Below are 16,462 nucleotides of genomic sequence, written 5' to 3'. Positions count from 1 at the left end.
TAGGAAAAAAACTCGATATACGTGTTTGCATGTTAACTTCTTTAGCTTGTGAATTGATCGTCAGTAGTCATATTCCTCCAGCAAACAGAGTTTATGTCCGCGATGGGACAACTGACTCTCCAGCCAGAAGAGGGAAAGTTCTTTGAGAGGACGGGCAATCACGAGCGTCCTGTTTAATGGCTGGGAAAGCCATTGCGTGTCTGCGTGTGAGTGTTTTAAAGAACAGCTTAAGTCCTTGGTGTGTGGACATTGTTTGCACTTTATTAAATACAGCAGCAGAAACATTGTGTCCCGACGGAGATACCTCATGTGCTTTGTGGGACTTGAAGCTGCCGTTGCAAACGCTGAACAGGTTGCGTGTCGACTCACACAGCCGCAGGAGAAGTGCCAGAGGTCCTGGCTGCCTGTGACCTTGCCCGGCTGACCAAGACATCCCACACCACGGCCGTTCCTCGGTTTTCCTCCTCTGATTCCTCCACACAGACCTGGAAGCGCAGGAAGAATACAGGGCCCGAGGCTGCGTTTTGCAAGCAGCCTGTGGGCGTCGTGCTGCCCCGTGACGTATTTACTGACCCACACTGATTCTTTGGATCCTTCCCACGTGCTGTTGGCAGGACAGAAGCGAGAGGCATCCCTGGCGTCATCGCTGGTCCCTGGGAGGCCCCGCAGGTGCCGAGGGTAGATGCGGATCCCTTCCTCTCGGGGTCGGAGCGGGCGTTTCTCCTGCCGTCGGCATTCGTCGTCTTCCGAGCACCCGTGCCCGCGGCGCGGCAAATGTCGATGCTGGTGATCACGTATGCCCCGCAAAGGTCTGCCGCTCTGTCAAGCTGTCCGCCTGGGGAGTTCCAGGACGGTAACAGACTGCAGTCGCCCGGAGACGTGTCCGAGCGTCGCCTTCCTGGGGGGTGGTTCCTCTAACGCATCATCCGTGTGACCAGATCAGAAATGCCTTTGCTTCCCTCCCTAAATAAAGACGGCCTCCCACGGACACACTTTCTCTTGCGACAGCCGGACTCCAGGAGAAATGCTCTATTTGCCTTTGAAGTCGGGCTGCTTGGAAACCAGGTTTTGCAGGGGGACTTCAAAGAAAATTGAAGTTTTCTCCTTTAGATTTGGTGCCTCAGCATCCCAAGATGATGGTTATTTTTCTGGGCATTCGCTTTCCCATTTGGAGACTGGCTCTGGGAGGTTAATTAGCCAAATTGCTGGCAGCTCCTTACGTACATGCCCGGTGTCACTCTTCTACTGAGAACAGCGCGTGGTTGGGAAGCCTTTCCCGCGCCGCCTTCCCGGAGATCTCGTCGGTGGATGCTCTCTGCCGCTCTGACCGTGTGCGTTGCTCACAGGCCGCTCTCTGAACATCTGAGGCACACAGTTTTGCTTTTAATGCCATTGTTCGATGCGCCCACTGAGCGTGGAACAGTCCTCTCCTGCTCTTCGTCCGCCCACGCCGTCTCGTGCTGCTCTCGACCCTGGCGCGCGTCCCGAGTTTCTCACTGTGATGCTGACGTCGTGCAGACCCTCCTTGGACTCCCTTACACCGAGTGACGGTGAAGACGGAGGCGTGCAGAGGGAGCTGCAGGAACCCCTCGGGCTACGAGCTGCTTGTGAGTCAGCTGTCACCTGGGGCCCGGCAGGGGACGGCACTGACCCAGCGCCTCGGACGTGTGGAGACGGTGCGGTTCGGAGTGCCCACGTGTTAGCTGAAAGCCCCCCTCGGGCTTCTCGGGAGCCGGGGAGAGGAGTCCCCCTGGGCCTCCGTCTCCTTCCGCAGATGTCGCGATGCTGGTGAGTCCCAAAACCCCAAAACGCTCCCGCTCAGCCCACCTTGCATTAAATATGGTGACGGATGGCTTCACCATGTTCTTGCTTAAAGGAAATTCTTAAAAGCATGTCCTTAAACCACACAATCATGTAATTTGTGTAAATAATCCATGTGGCTACTTCCTCTGGAAACTTGTCATCTAAAATGTATAAATCTGATCTACACTGACCGCAGATGTCTCCCAGGTTTTAGATTTGTGAGTGGCTTTCTAGATAAGGCAGTCACGTTCTTCTTGACCACGAAGAAATGTTGTGCATTAGGTTATTTGTCAGGTGGATGTTAATGACTCGTTTACGTCAAAAAGCCACAGAGAGCACGAGTGACCTAAAACGCTGATGGTTACTGACTGTCTTGGGAAGAAACAATTACAGGATGCAATTATGCCTGATTTGATAAAGTTTCTAGGTTTTTTTTCCTTCACAAGTGGAGAACGTGAGCCTGAGGAACAAGTTCGCACACGGACGTCTTTGACGCGGGCTGTGTCCAAGGAGGGCGGGCCGTTTCCTGTGACGCATCACCCAGGGAGCTTCGTTTGCTTTTCTTAGCCGGACAGGTTCACTCACAGCTCTTTAACGTGGCCGCCCTTCTGGGATTCAGAGGCGGGCAGATCGCTTTGATTTGGCAAGAGCTTTAGAAACAGCGGCAGGCCCTGGGCGTGCACTTCCCCGAATGCTAGATGCTGCTCACCGCCGGCTCCCGGCACACGCTCTGCGCGTCTGGCCTCCGGCCCCTGTTCATGTGCATCTGAGGACTCGGGTGCTGTCCTGGGTGCAGCTGCCCCGGGAGGGGTCATCCTGGCAGGTGGAGAGGATGCTCTTAGCTCTTGTGTACGTTGTGGAAATCACCACAGCTGGGCTGCCTCGTCTGCTCCAACACTGGCTACGTCTCCCATGTTTAAACAATTGTATGGAGAACTGGTCCTATGGTTAAAGGTTTTGATGTCGCTTTTGAGGTGGAAAGCCTTGTCCTTTCTGGTGGCAAACACGATTTCTGGGTATCTCTGGGTATGTTGTGTGAGTCCGAATTTCCAGCATTAGAGAGGTCTCACCACCAGCTGCTGGAAGAGATTGGAGCTGGGACCCAGCATTTAAATCCCTTACTCTCCGGCAGTGGTAACCTATCAACTCGGGCAAATCTTGGGGTCCACTACGGGCTTCTACGGAACACCATGCACTGTAGCACCTTATTTCAAAAGATTGAGTATTGACTGTTAGAGCCGAACGGTTTCTGTGTCTTCGTCCTGAAGACCACGGAGGATCTGTGAAGCTCTCTCTCCCCCTTTGGCGAGCTTGTTTTGGGTCATCAAGGTAACCTGCCATCCAGCGGGTAAAAACGGGCTGGGGCTGGGGCTGGTGCTGGTGAGGAGTGGATTGTCTGGGAGCCCTTTACAGTGTGTCAGCTTCAGAGCTGGCTTGAGGCACTGTCCAGGCATGGGAAAGGTTGTGTCGGTGTGGCCAGGTGCACCTGTCACCGGCACTGCTGACGTGGCAGTCGATATAACATGTTTTGTGGTGACGGGATGAGTGTCAGCCCCTAGGACAAATTTGTGAAGAACCCGCCGATGGAGCTTAGGTAATGGGGTCCCAAAGGTGACACGGGAGGCTCCACGATGTAACAGGCGGGGCTAGTACCTAAAGGATCCCTGGAGGTTCCAGAAATTGGAGAACGTCCCCCAGATGTTGGGTGCTGAGCCTGCTCCTTGGGGACCTCAGGCTCCATAGATCCTCAGGGCCGAGCACGGAGGAGGGAGCGGGGCTGGGCGAGCAGACGCCAGGCTCCTCTGTGGTTCCGCCAGAGCCCACCTGCCTCAGGCCGGCTCTGGATTTACATCCTGCAGGCGGAGACTTAGATACAACCAAACCAATGCAATTTGTGATCTTCCAAATCTGTCATTGTTGAGGGATCCCTGAATGGCCAACACTTTTCATATCTTTGGGTTTCTTTTTGTTGTTGTTGTTGTTTTGCTGGATTCATGACTTTCTCCTGGTTTCCCGATGCGTATTTCTCCCTTTAACAGTGGAATGTCAGAAACAGAAGCCTTTTTTTTTTTTTTTTCTTTTAGAGATTATTTATTTATTTATTTATTTGATAGAGAGAGAGAGAGAGAGAATGAATGAGAGAGAAGCAGACTCCCCACTGAGCAGGGAGCCTGATACGGGGCTCGATCCCAGGACCCTGAGATCACGACCTGAGTCGAAGGCAGAGGCTTACCCCACTGAGCCACCCAGGCACAGAAGCCACGCAGAAACAGAAGCTTTAAGAGAAAATGACTTTTGTAAGGATCGCAGATGACCATTTTCTTCAGAGAACTCATGCCGAGGTCCTCTGTGGTGCTGATTCTGGTGATGTCACAGCACAGGAGCTCCCGTCACAGCAGAGAGGGGTCAGAAACAGGAACTGGCTGCAGCCACGGCAGCTCTCCTGGGCCCCTCCCTCTTGTTGTGCAGGACGAGTCTTCCTGCCCTGCTCTGCACCCCCCGCATCTGCTTCGCTAAGAGAACAGAGCAGGGGAACGGCCTTTTCATGAGCCCCAGGTTAGCAAGAGCGCTTTCTGATTGGCCATGACTGAAGATGAAATTTAGCTGAGCTCCTTGGGGCACAGAACCACCAAAGTGAAAGGGTCAGAATCCAATTATAAATGGCTGTCTCGCCAATTAACCTGCTAGTGCGGGTACCGCTCGTTAAACAGTCTCCTTTCAGAAACGACCAAGTCCGAGAAAGCAGAAGTGCGGTGGCAGGGGGGTGGGGGTGTCCATGCTGATTTTCACTGGAAACATTTCCATCTTGTTAGGAAAGAAATATCATTGTGAACACGTAGATGCGACTCATTTTGTCCAGCTTTGGCTAAGAGAAACTACTGCTTCCAATGAAAGGCACATTGTTTTTCCACTCAAGGGACTGTTGCTGGTGTGTAAACGTAAGGTAGTGACGTGGATTGCAGGGGTGCAGCTCAGGGCAGGAACCCTATCCTACTTACTTATCCCTGTAGCCTCAAGGTCCCTGGGAAGCCTCACAGGGAAGATATTACTGAGTGAGGGCAGATGCCTCATGGGCGATATTTTCAAAACAGGGCTAATGTGGACAAAGGATCAAATCTCACAATCCTCTTTATATTAAATCAGTTTATAATTTAGGAATATTTGCAACCTGAAATGGATACATAAGTATTCTTTTCCATACATTGAGTTTTCCAAGAGTCATGTTTTATTGCCATGTATTTCATAAAGATTGAAGATTTGACACTGAGGGTCAGAAATGCAACGTCTCCTTAAACGTGGTTGGGAAATCTTTTGATTTCTCAATTTCTATCTGCCTGTGTGTGGAGGAGAGCTGTGCCTTGTACAAAAGGTCATGGACATTAGGGTCCTTCAGGGAAGGTTTGGTTTAATTAACCCTGCTGGTCAGCTGCTGTTGGAAATGCAGTCTTTGGATAGCCTCACGTGTAAAAGAAGACTTGAAAGGGATGAACGTTGCTCAAAATGGAAATACGTTGGAATAAACTGGGAATTCTGCCAAAGGTATTTATTCCTGATGCTCTGGGCTCTCCCTAGAGTTGTGGTTCTCAAACTTTACCAAGTATTAGAATCTTATGGAAAGTTTAAAATAGATTACTGGACCCTACCTCCAGAATTTCTGATTTGGTTGCATTTGGGGTAGAATCCCAAGATTTGCCTTTCTAACAAGCTTTTTGGTGCAAGTCCAATGACCGCATTCTCAGACCTTGTTCCTGATTTGATTGGGTTGGAGTTGGAGCACAGGCGTCTTTGTAACGCCACAGGCAGCAGCCAGAGTTCAGAACCGTTCAAGTGGAGTGGATGACTCGTGTGTCTGAACCTCTGTGGTTCCATGAGAAGGAAATTGCTTATGTGGGGCCTAATTCATTCGGATTTTATTGTTTACATGGATCAGATTAATGAAATATCCATTCAACTATCATACTAGCCTATCTGCAGAAACTTACAAATTTTAAAAATGTGAAGGAGTTTGATAACTTACATGTAAGGATTTCAGAGATTATAATATATTTTCTCTTCCAAAACATAGCTTGGTGGAAAGGAACACCTGTACTTTAATTTTGTCCCCTCCCCCACAAAAGAGAGGAGTGAATATAGCATTCCAATTGTTACATGTGAATTTTTGAACTAAATGTTTAAACTAAATAAATGTGTGTCTTTCTGTGCAGCTGCTAATTTTTAACTACATTATTATCTCTAAGAGATAAATGTAACTTCTCTGTCTTTCAAGTTTTTCAATTGTCTCCTCATAACATTGTGGTGTGGATAAGGAAGAAAACCCGTGTGTATTGACTTTTTCTTTTTTATTTCACTGGTGTGATTGCTTGCACACTGCTGTGCACATAATGAGAGCGTGGGTCCTCTTACAGCAGACGCTGTTACCGCAATTCTCGGACTTTGTTTCTCTAAAGTACTCTCTCGTCGCCTGTACAGCCAGCATGAACATAACGTGTCAGTTGAGCATGAACACCCATAAACTTCCCAAGCCAAAGCAGAAATGAAGCTCACATTAATGCGCTTGGTACCCGAGGTAGCGCTCCCCAATCACTCAGTGTTCTGCATGGTGTCTGGGTGGAGTTTGTGGTTGGAATCAATTTCATGAATTGAAAATAAAATTTGTTCCTCAAAGTAGTCTTCCTTGCGAGTATGCTATTTTCCAACACAGTAATTAGCCCGTTTTGTCAGGCCTTTCCCTAAGGACAGAAATGTAATTCAAAGTGGTTCAATTATCTTACTTTCCCTCCCACGGGGCGCCATTGTGGAAAATACGCAGGAATCGTGTTGGTGGAAGACGGACAACTATGTTGGTGAAAGCTTTCTCCCTTCCCCTCCGCTTCCTCCGGCCTCTCCTTCTTCCTCTTCTTCCTCTCCTTTCCTTTCTCTGTTTTTAAAAAGGTGCTGTCCATTGTGTTTGAAAACGGCACAAGATTACAGCCAGAAATTGTCAAGAAGAAGGAGCCGCCATCAACATCGTCCGGACATCCCCTCGGCGAACAGACACCGTAACGGGGGACGGAAGAACAGGATGGGGGGGGGGGCTTCAGAAAGATTAGTTTGCAATATGCATTCTACCTATAAAAAGAATTATTAGCTTAAAAGTTGCTTGAGTTTAATTGGAAAAATACAAAATGAAGTAAAATAGGGGGAATCGCTTACTTTCAAAGAGTTGATCCCTTGAAGTCAAAAACTGAGATTATGTAAGGTTGATGGGAATTAGAACCACGTGGTAACTAGAAATACATGTAGATTTAGACAGTGTCTAATTACCTTTCTCATACAAAATTATTTTTAAAAAAATCTGATTCTTTATTTCAGTTGATATACTGTTTACCAGTTGGGTTTTTTGATAAGACCTCTTATGAACTCTTCATTCGGATTCATCTTGTCAAGTAATATTTTTCTCCTCAGAAGTTCTCAAAGGTGCTGTATTCCAGAATTATTACATGTTGGAGAAGATTCGTTTGTTATCTTAGTACCTGGAAAAAATTCAAATATGAACTTATTTCATTGTAACTTAATTTTCATATGTATCTTTACACCCAGGTCAAAATTTTGATGTTACTGAGATGAAGTCGGAAGGCAAACTGATTTTCACCATTTTAGATAAATTTTTCCCCCATTTGGATGCCCACTGCTTTTTAAAATTATTGATGTCTGGTATTTTCACCAGGGTGTGTGTTCTCATCACACTCTCATGCCTGAGTGTTCTTCACAAACTGAATCATGACTACACAAAAGTGGAAAGGATATTCATACTTTCCTAGCCAGATGATTTCCAGCCTTTTGGAGCGTAAGGATTACTTTTGAAACATAAACAACTACCATCTTTTATTATGGTAATTGTGTTTTTAGTGTATATTGATAGAGAAAAGGCAAAATGAAAAAAAAAAAACGGAGAGCAAATTACAGGCTAATATCTCTCATGAATACAGACATGAAATCCTCAATAACATATTGGCAAATAGTATCCAACAATGTTTAAAAAGAGTTACACACCATGACCACATGGGGCTTATTGCAGAAATGCAAGCCTGGATCAGCATTCAAAAATTAATCAGTGTGATCTACCACACTAGCAGGCTAGTCAAAAAAATACTGCAGGATCATAACTGACATAGAAAAAGCATTTGACAACCTCTAACACCCACCTATAATGAAAAGTTCTTAGCAAACTAAGAACAGAAGGGAACTTCCTCAGCTTGGTCAATAATATTTACATTAAGCCTTACAGCTTACATCAGAGTTAATAGTGAGAGGCTGAAAACTCCCCCCCTTAGATCAGAAAAAAAGGATATTTGTTCTTATTCAACAAAGCATGGAAATCCTAGCCACTGCAGTAGAATGAGAAAGAGAAAGAGAAGGCATACGACCGGAAAGGAAGCATCAAACTGTATTTGCAGCTGATACGATTGTCCACGTAGAAAATCCCAAAGAATCTACCGGAAACCATTTGACCTACAAGTGACTTCAGCAAGGTCATGGGATACAAGATAATACACAAAGTAGAAATGAGAAAACCACTACAGGGAATCAGTGATATAGTTAAGTGACTTATATTTTGTCAATCCCAGTATGACTTACCTGCGTTTACACGCATCCCGTGCATCCGCGCTCCACAGACAGACATGTAACCTGTTCAGCGTGCTGATGGTGCCCTTTCATACTTGCCTTGACCACTGGGGAAACTCAGAGCTCCCTACATCAAATTATGAGACTTGTTCGTACTCCTAAAATGAGGGTCTTGGCCATGGGTAGGCGCTTAAATATCTGAGCTCGGTCCCTGGATTTGTCCAGTCGGGTCTCCCCTTCCCATCATCTTCCCTTCGCACTTTTTTGTCATGATTATAATTTTGAGGGACAATGAAGTGAAATCTATCCCGAGTCCAATAATGCTTTTTAATACTGTTTGCTCTGTAGTGGTCCTTATGGCCAAATCTGTGGTGCTATGGAGGGGTGCATAGTACCTTCACTTTCCTTTCTACTTGACAAATGTTTATTATTTTAGTTAGTAAGAGGACACTCCACATTTCCCTTTGGGTTACATACACACATTTGATAAGATTTTCTGTACAATGTAAGAGAACGATCTTTATTCTTTATTCTTAGGAATTGTGTCCAAGGTTAAGATAATTTAAAACACCCACAAAAATTATTGTAATTACGATACATGATATCAACAACATTAGTGGGTCATTTATTCTTCTTTTAAGTGAAAAATATTGTAAAATTAATAGTCTTGGGAATTAAGAGAAAAGTGACCTCAATAAAAACCATTTTAAAATGGATATCCCAATGACCATTTTGCCCAGGCATAGGTACAGCTTTATGACATAGTAGAATATCTTTTAAAAATGGAAAAAATCCAGTGCTAGTGGTATTCTGTAAAGACTTTCGCTGAGACACAGGCGTTGCAGTAGTGCACCGAGACCCCTCAGTGAGAGCGCGTCCCAGCAAGGCATCTTCTCTGTTCTGCTGTTTTGGCATCACAACCTTTCACCCCACTCGGCTGTACCGCTGTGTCTGCCAGGACTTAGCAGTCCCGGCAGTCCTGTCTTGGGCCGTTCAGCCAGCTGTGATAGAAAACCACCGCCAGGATGGCTGCTGAACAGAAGAAGTTCATTTCTCCAAGTTCTGGAGGATGGAAGTCCAAGACCAAGTCCCTGGTTGCTTTGGTGTCTCCTGAGGACCCACTTCCGGTTTACAGACTGCCATCTTCTTGCTCCGTCCTCCTGTGGCAGAAGGGGCAAGGGAGCTGTCTGGAGTCTCTTCGATAGGATGCTAATCCCTTAAATGTGGGCTCCATCCTCATGACTCAACCACCTCTCCGATGCCCCACCTGCTAACAGCATCACATTGGGGATTAGATTTCAACAAATCAATTGGCAAAGGGGCACAAATGTTCCGTCTATAACATCCTCCTTGATGGTCAGGACCTGATCTGCCATGGTTCCATGTTCCCCCCTTAACAACATTTTCCTCCTCCTCTGTCCTGCACCCCCACCTTGCAGCACAACCCAGCATCTGGGTGATTTCAGAACCATCACTGTGCTCATCTAAGACCCTGCTGGATGTGTTCATGTGTCAAGGGAGAAGGCAATCCCTGCCTATCCCTCCCACCCTTGACATCTACAACCTCTCTTATGTAAATGGTGGGTTTTGGATGGATTCAGGAGACTAGCACTGCTCTCTTCCCTCCTTACCCATAAGTAACCACAACACCAGGGTTTCTTGGTGGCAGTGAAGGGGAGGTAAGTTCTCTCATCTGGGAACCCTTGAGTCTAGGACATTGTTCCTGCAGAGATGCTAGAGCTCATGCCTGCGAAATTGACTTTCAGATCTAAGATTATAATTGTAATTTCTGACATCCAGACTAGAGATATATCCACAGATAATCTTTTGCAGGTGGTTATCTTTTTTATGGCTCTGTTTTCCCTGAGGAGTACGTTATTTTTAAAGTTCTCATTGTATAGACTTATAATAGTAAGCTTAAACTTCTCATTTTTTACACTATTATATAAAATGATTTAAGTGTTTTTGGCACTAATTGTGAGAAGAGAAAATGCTTGTTGACCCTTGCGATAAAGGTGTTACTTCATGCATGTGCCTCTCTAGAACCTAAAGCCTAACTTAGCGGGTATGTGCCACAGTGTCTAATCTAGATGTCATGTGTGACATCATTGAAAATGGCAGTCAGGACCTCCAAAAAGCCACCTCTCCTTAAAAGCAAAGAAAGCCCTGACAAAAATGGTTAGGATCAAGTTTTATGGAACCAAAGTGTTGAAAGCCAAAACAAAGAGATACTCTTTGAAGCCGCAAGAGAGATGTAACTTACCAGACACCATGGATCCTCAGTATGGTTTGGAGCTAGTTTCTCATCCAAACCATCAAAGTCAGGAGGCAGTGTGATGCCATGTTCAAAGTGTTGACATTTTAAAAATCCTGGAAACCAAGAGTTCTATACCTGGCAAAACTATACTTTTAAAATGAAGGGGAAATTAAGACATTCACAGATTAAAAAACAAAAAAAACGTAGGGGAACCTTCTTGCACTGTTGGTGGGAATGCTGGTTGGTGCAGCCACTCTGGAAAACAGTGTGGAGATTCCTCGAAAAATTAAAAATAGAGCTTCCCTATGACCCTGCCATTGCACTACTGGGTATTTACCCAAAGATACAGATGTAGTGAAAAGAAGGGCGATCTGTACCCCAATGTTCATAGCAGCAATGGCCATGGTCGCCAAACTGTGGAAAGAGCCAAGGTGTCCTTCAACAGATGAATGGATAAAGAATATATGGTCCATATATACAATGGAGTATGATGCCTCCATCAGAAAGGATGAATACCCAACTTTTGTACCAACATGGACAGGACTGGAAGAGATTATGCTGAGTGAAATAAGTCAAGCAGAGAGAGTCAATTATCATATGGCTTCACTTACTTGTGGAGCATAACAAATAGCATGGGGGTATTAGGAGAAGGAAAGGAGAAGTGAATTGGGGGAAATCAGAGGGGGAGATGAACCATGAGAGACTGTGGACTCTGGGAAACAAACTGAAGGTTTTAGAGGGGAGGGGGATTGGGAGTTAGGTAAGTTAGGTGATTCTGGTGGTGGGTATTAAGGAGGGCAGGGATTGCATGGAGCACTGGGTATGGTGCATAAACAATGGAGCACTGAAAAAAATAAAATTAAATTTAAAAAAAACCTGAGATAGTTTTTTTGCCAACAGAACTGTCCCACAGAAATAGTAAATGAAGTTCCTTGGGCTGAAATGGGGGGGCACTAAAAAGTAACTCAAAGCTGGGTCAGGACGTTTGCCAGGCATCTCCTGTGGGTTAGGCAAGATCTGAAAGTCTATGACGTTTCAGGAGTGTTCATCAGTATTTCCAGGGAAAGACAGAGTGGCTCCAGGCGGCAATGCTCTGTGGCATGATTTGAATGTTCTCAACTTAAAGTTCCTTTCCCCAGAGTGTGTCCTCCACTCTCCCAAAGGCAATTCAAAGCAGTCAAAATGCAGGCCATTCCTTTGGGGCCCACAGAACCTGCATTTATTGAACACTGTATTACTGAAAACACAGTATTGGCCAGGGTTCTCATGAGAAACAGAACCATATGCATGCATGAAGGGATTTATTATTGGGTGGCAGCCCACATGATCATGGAGGCGGACAAGTCCAGACCCAGGAGAGCCAGTGACAGCTTCAGCCTGAGTCCATAGGCCTGAGAGTCAGTAGAGAATGGTGTGGGATCCAGGCCGAGGCCTTTGTCCCAGCTGGAAGACATTCGGGTAGAGAGGGAATTTTCTTATTTAGCTTCTTTTGGGCCCTCAGTGGACTGGATAAAATTCAGCCGCACAGCAAGGCCATGTGCTTTACTTGGTCTACAAAGGCGAGCATAATCTTTAACTCACTGAGCCACCCAGGTGCCCTAAAGGCGAGCGTAATCTTATCCAGACGTTCCCAGATAATGTTTAACCAAATATCTGGACATCCAGTGGCCCAGTCAGGTGGACACATAAAGTCAACCATCACAATCACCCAAGATCATTATTGTTCCAGAGTCTTTGCATCGATTATTAGAGAGCACAGTGAATCTATGCAATCAGTTTCACTTATCACTTACGGTTTCACTTATCACTTATGGGTGTTCAGGGATAAGGTAACACGCTCATTCGCCGGGGGAAGTGAGAAGCAGAATTAGGCCTGAATCTCAGGATGTGTGATGTCGTGATTTCCCAGGATGCCCGTGGTTCGTGTGCAGCTCCTCGTGTGCAGCTCCTCCTCGCCCAGGGCTGACCCATTATGAACCAGTCTGGCCAAGTCTGGGGTAGGGCAGGGCGCGTGAGGGTAAGTACAGGAGATGGAGCCATCAAGGGCCTTTGAACGTGGGAAGGCAGATGGGACACACGTTCTCAGGGGAGACAAGCTGGTAGGGCTGGTGTTCCTGGAGGGCTCCAGGGATCGGAGGCTAGAGTCAGAAGGCTCCTCTGAGATGAACGTGCGGTGGGAAGGCAGACCAGAGGAGGGAGTGACAGAGGGATGGACTTCAGAGGAAGGGCAGGGCTCTCTGGAACCCTGGAGCTAACCTGCCCGTGGTGCACGCTGGCCTGTTTATCAGATCAGCGCTCACATTGCACGGCGGGGTGGGAAATCCTCGTCCCTGCAGCCCTCACTGTGGTGCAGGAGAGGGCAGGAGGGTGCCCAGCATTGGTTTAGGAAGGCGGCACACTTTCCACATGGTCAAGGCCTTGGCAGTGGATGGCCTTCCGTGAGTGAGCAGGGAGCCCCAGCACCAAACTCACCGGGGCAGACCCTAGTCCTGCGATTAGTCCTTGTTCCCGCCCAGAAGAAGCTGTGCTTCTGGGGAGGTATCTTTCTGTCTGAGAAGGTCATTAGCACCTAGAGTGCAATTTTCTAAGAACAAAACATTTACAAGGAAAGACCTTGGAATTTATGGATTTTTTTGTTTAGTTTTTTGTTTTGTTTTGTTCTTTCCCTGAATACTGTCAGATAGTTTTATCTGTTTTTGAAAACAATGCTTTCAAACCAGGTCAGAAGCCCGTACGCTCAGTCCGTAACAAAATTCCAATGTGCCGAGCACACCCTCGGGCTCCGGGCCCGCTCTTGCTCCATTCGGACCCTGAACGTGAGGCCGTGCTTCGTTCTGCACGGCGGCCCGAGAGGATGAGGCGAGGCCTGCCTCTGGGCAGGTTCGTGTGGAGTCACCGTGTGTGCACAGTGGTGAGTCTGTTTCTGTTCAGTGCATGTAGAGCGTCAGGCTGCAAAATGTGTCGGGACAGCTGCGAGGACCCCAGGAGCGAATGGGTGGCTGGAGGAGCTTGGCCAAGAGTTAAACGCTGGTGCTAGAAACAGGGCTTCGATCGTGTCATCGCCCTCAGAATCCTTTTAGGAGAAAGCCCTGGCTTCCTGGTCCTGGGATCTGCACGGGGGGGGGGGGGGGCGGGGGGACTGTGTGATGCGTAAGCGCGAGTTGGGGCGAGTTCAAGACCTCCCCCTGCAGCCCTTCGTTACTCCTCACAACAGTCCAGCTGCTTCTCTTGGTGGGCAGCCGGGGACCTGGCCTGGTGACACTATCTTGCCGGCCGCTGCCCTCCTCCCTGGCGTGCCGGCCAGCCACAGTGACACCTCCAGGCCTGTGGTGGGTGGAGTGCCGTGGGCCGCTGGCTCCCAACACACCCTCCATCCCCAGTGGTCCTGAGTTTTCTCCTCTGATACCCGTGGGAAGATGCAACCTCATCCTCAAGCTTTAGTTCTCAGAGTATCCATGGTGGAGGGTGGTCATGGTTGGTGGCTGTGAGCAGACTTCTGTCTTGTGCACTAGGTCGTAGAACATCTTTATTTTAATTGCATTTAGAGGCTATAAGTACAAGACATATACATTTGTTAATTCACTGGAGTTGTTTATATTGGCTATAATAAATAGTTCTTCTATGACTTCTTCCAAAAAAGTCATTGATTTTACATCTAAAACGGTGAAGAACACAAGAGAAACACATCTGGAAAGTCGTAGGGTACAGGATTGTCACCAAAGGGTGCCACGGTCAATATCCTGTTATTTGAGGGAAGAGTCATACTCTCTTTTATTGTGTTATTTCGTTCCAAACCTGCATTCAGCTCATTAGGTATCATAGATTTACTTGATACTGTAAGTTCTTCCAAGGATTTGTGACTTTTATTTTGAAGACTTTTTCAAAGTCATGTTTTCGTTACTTTTAAATGGAAAAATCCATGCATTTTCATCAGCTGGGAGCAATCACAACTGGTTGCCCCTCCAGGCTCCAGGAGCTTAAAAATCAATGGTTCTCTTACTAACTTGTGTTGCACACAGTTCTTTCTGGCCATAGACTTGACTTCCACTGTGTCTGATGTTGGTAGGTTTGAAGGGCCATCTGACCCTTTCAAAAGCTTCTGTTCACAATCCTGGCTGACAGTTGCCATGCAAGTTTAGACACTCTCTTGGGTCATGCTTGGAGGTTGGAGCTTTTATGGGTCATGCCTGGAGGTTAGAAACAAACTCTGGGTCATGCCTGGAGGTTAGGACACTGTTGTGGGATGTGCCTGGGGATTTTGACCCTTCTGTAGGTCATGTGTGGAGGTTAGGACAGTCTTATGGGTCATGGTTGGAGGTTAAGACACTCATGGGTCACACCTAGAAGTTAGGGCATACTTGTGGGTCATGCTGAGGATTAGGACACTCATGGGTCATGCCTGGAGGTTAGGATACTCTTGTGGGTCATGTGCAGAGGTTAGGACATGCTCATGGGTCATGCTTGGAGGTTGGAACTCTTGTGGGTTATTCCTGGATGTTAGAACAAACTCTGGGTCATGCCACTATTGTGGGATGTGCCTGGGGATTTTGACACTTCTGTAGGTCATGTGTGGAGGTTAGGACAGTCTTATGGGTCATGTATGGAGTTTAGGACACTCGTGGGTTGTTGTGGAGTTTAGGACAGTCTCTTAGATCATGCTTGGAGGTTAGGACACTCATGGATCATGCTGGAGGTTAGGTGACTCTTGGGTCATCCCTGGAGGTTAGGACACTTGTAGGTCGTGTGTGGAGGTTGGGACACTCTCATGGGTTATGTTTTGATTTGTGGCATAGAGCTCACTGCTATGTATTATTTGTTATTGCAAGTGGCAATAGCAAATTGCCACTTTGCAATCGCAATTTGTGGTTCCTTGATGGAGTCTGTAGTCCTCAGTCACAGCCGCTCTGAGGAGCTGGGGTTGGGGCTGGTTCACAAGGGAGAACCAGTGCTCTGGTGTGCCACGGGGAGAGCAGGCGCCATAGACCCAGACCCTGGGCCTTCCTTCCAGTGCCTGGTGGTCCCTGTGAGTTCAGCCTTCCTTGTGTGTGATGGGGGGATGTCAGTGCCTACACTGCATGGCGGTCCTAGGGAACGCATGACAGATAGATGGGGCCCCCCCAAAGCTGTGCAGTCGATGCCAGGTTTGAGTGAGTCTGTGTGAGAAGGTTGCAGGTAGCGTCCATGCCTGGGCTGCACTGTTGGCCCCTCCTTTAATTCAGAGAACAAACAATGTCAGTGACTCTGCTAAGACAGTGAAGAGAGGGACGGGCCCAGAGCTGTGCTCCAGGTCCCCTGGTCCTTCTACCAGACCAGTGGTTAATCAGCGGTGCTCCCCTCCATGGGCGTCATAGCAGAGAGCAGAGCGCGCAGCTGCAGGAAGTGAGGGCGATGGGACACACGCAACTCAACCCATGTCACCTAGAGGATTCTTTGATTTCCAGAGCTAGAAACCCAGCTCATCTCCCTGAATGCAAAGATGCTGATGATGACAGTAATGACATAATGACATAATGACAAGCATCTGAAATACAGATGTTTGCCCACCAGGAAACAGGGCGGGTCCCGGCACGGAGGGGCTGCCCGCGCAGGGTTGCAGATGGTCTCGCCTGGTCTGTCCTCTCTCCGTTCCTCTTTCTTCCCTGCTTCGCTTCCTCCTTGGGGGCTCCCATCTCTTAATCAACAGCCAGGCAGATCCATCCTGGAGAAGACATGCATGGTGGCCCAGTTTGGGGCACGTGTCCAGGGGTGTGGGTGCTGGCAGCCCCCGCAGCCCAGGGACATCATGAGGCATTTCCC

This window comes from Mustela nivalis, assembly GCF_964662115.1.
Source record: "Mustela nivalis genome assembly, chromosome: 14".
Classification (NCBI taxonomy): Eukaryota; Metazoa; Chordata; class Mammalia; order Carnivora; family Mustelidae; genus Mustela; species Mustela nivalis.
The sequence above is the reverse complement of the archived record's forward strand: the minus strand, read 5'-3'. Positions refer to the sequence as shown.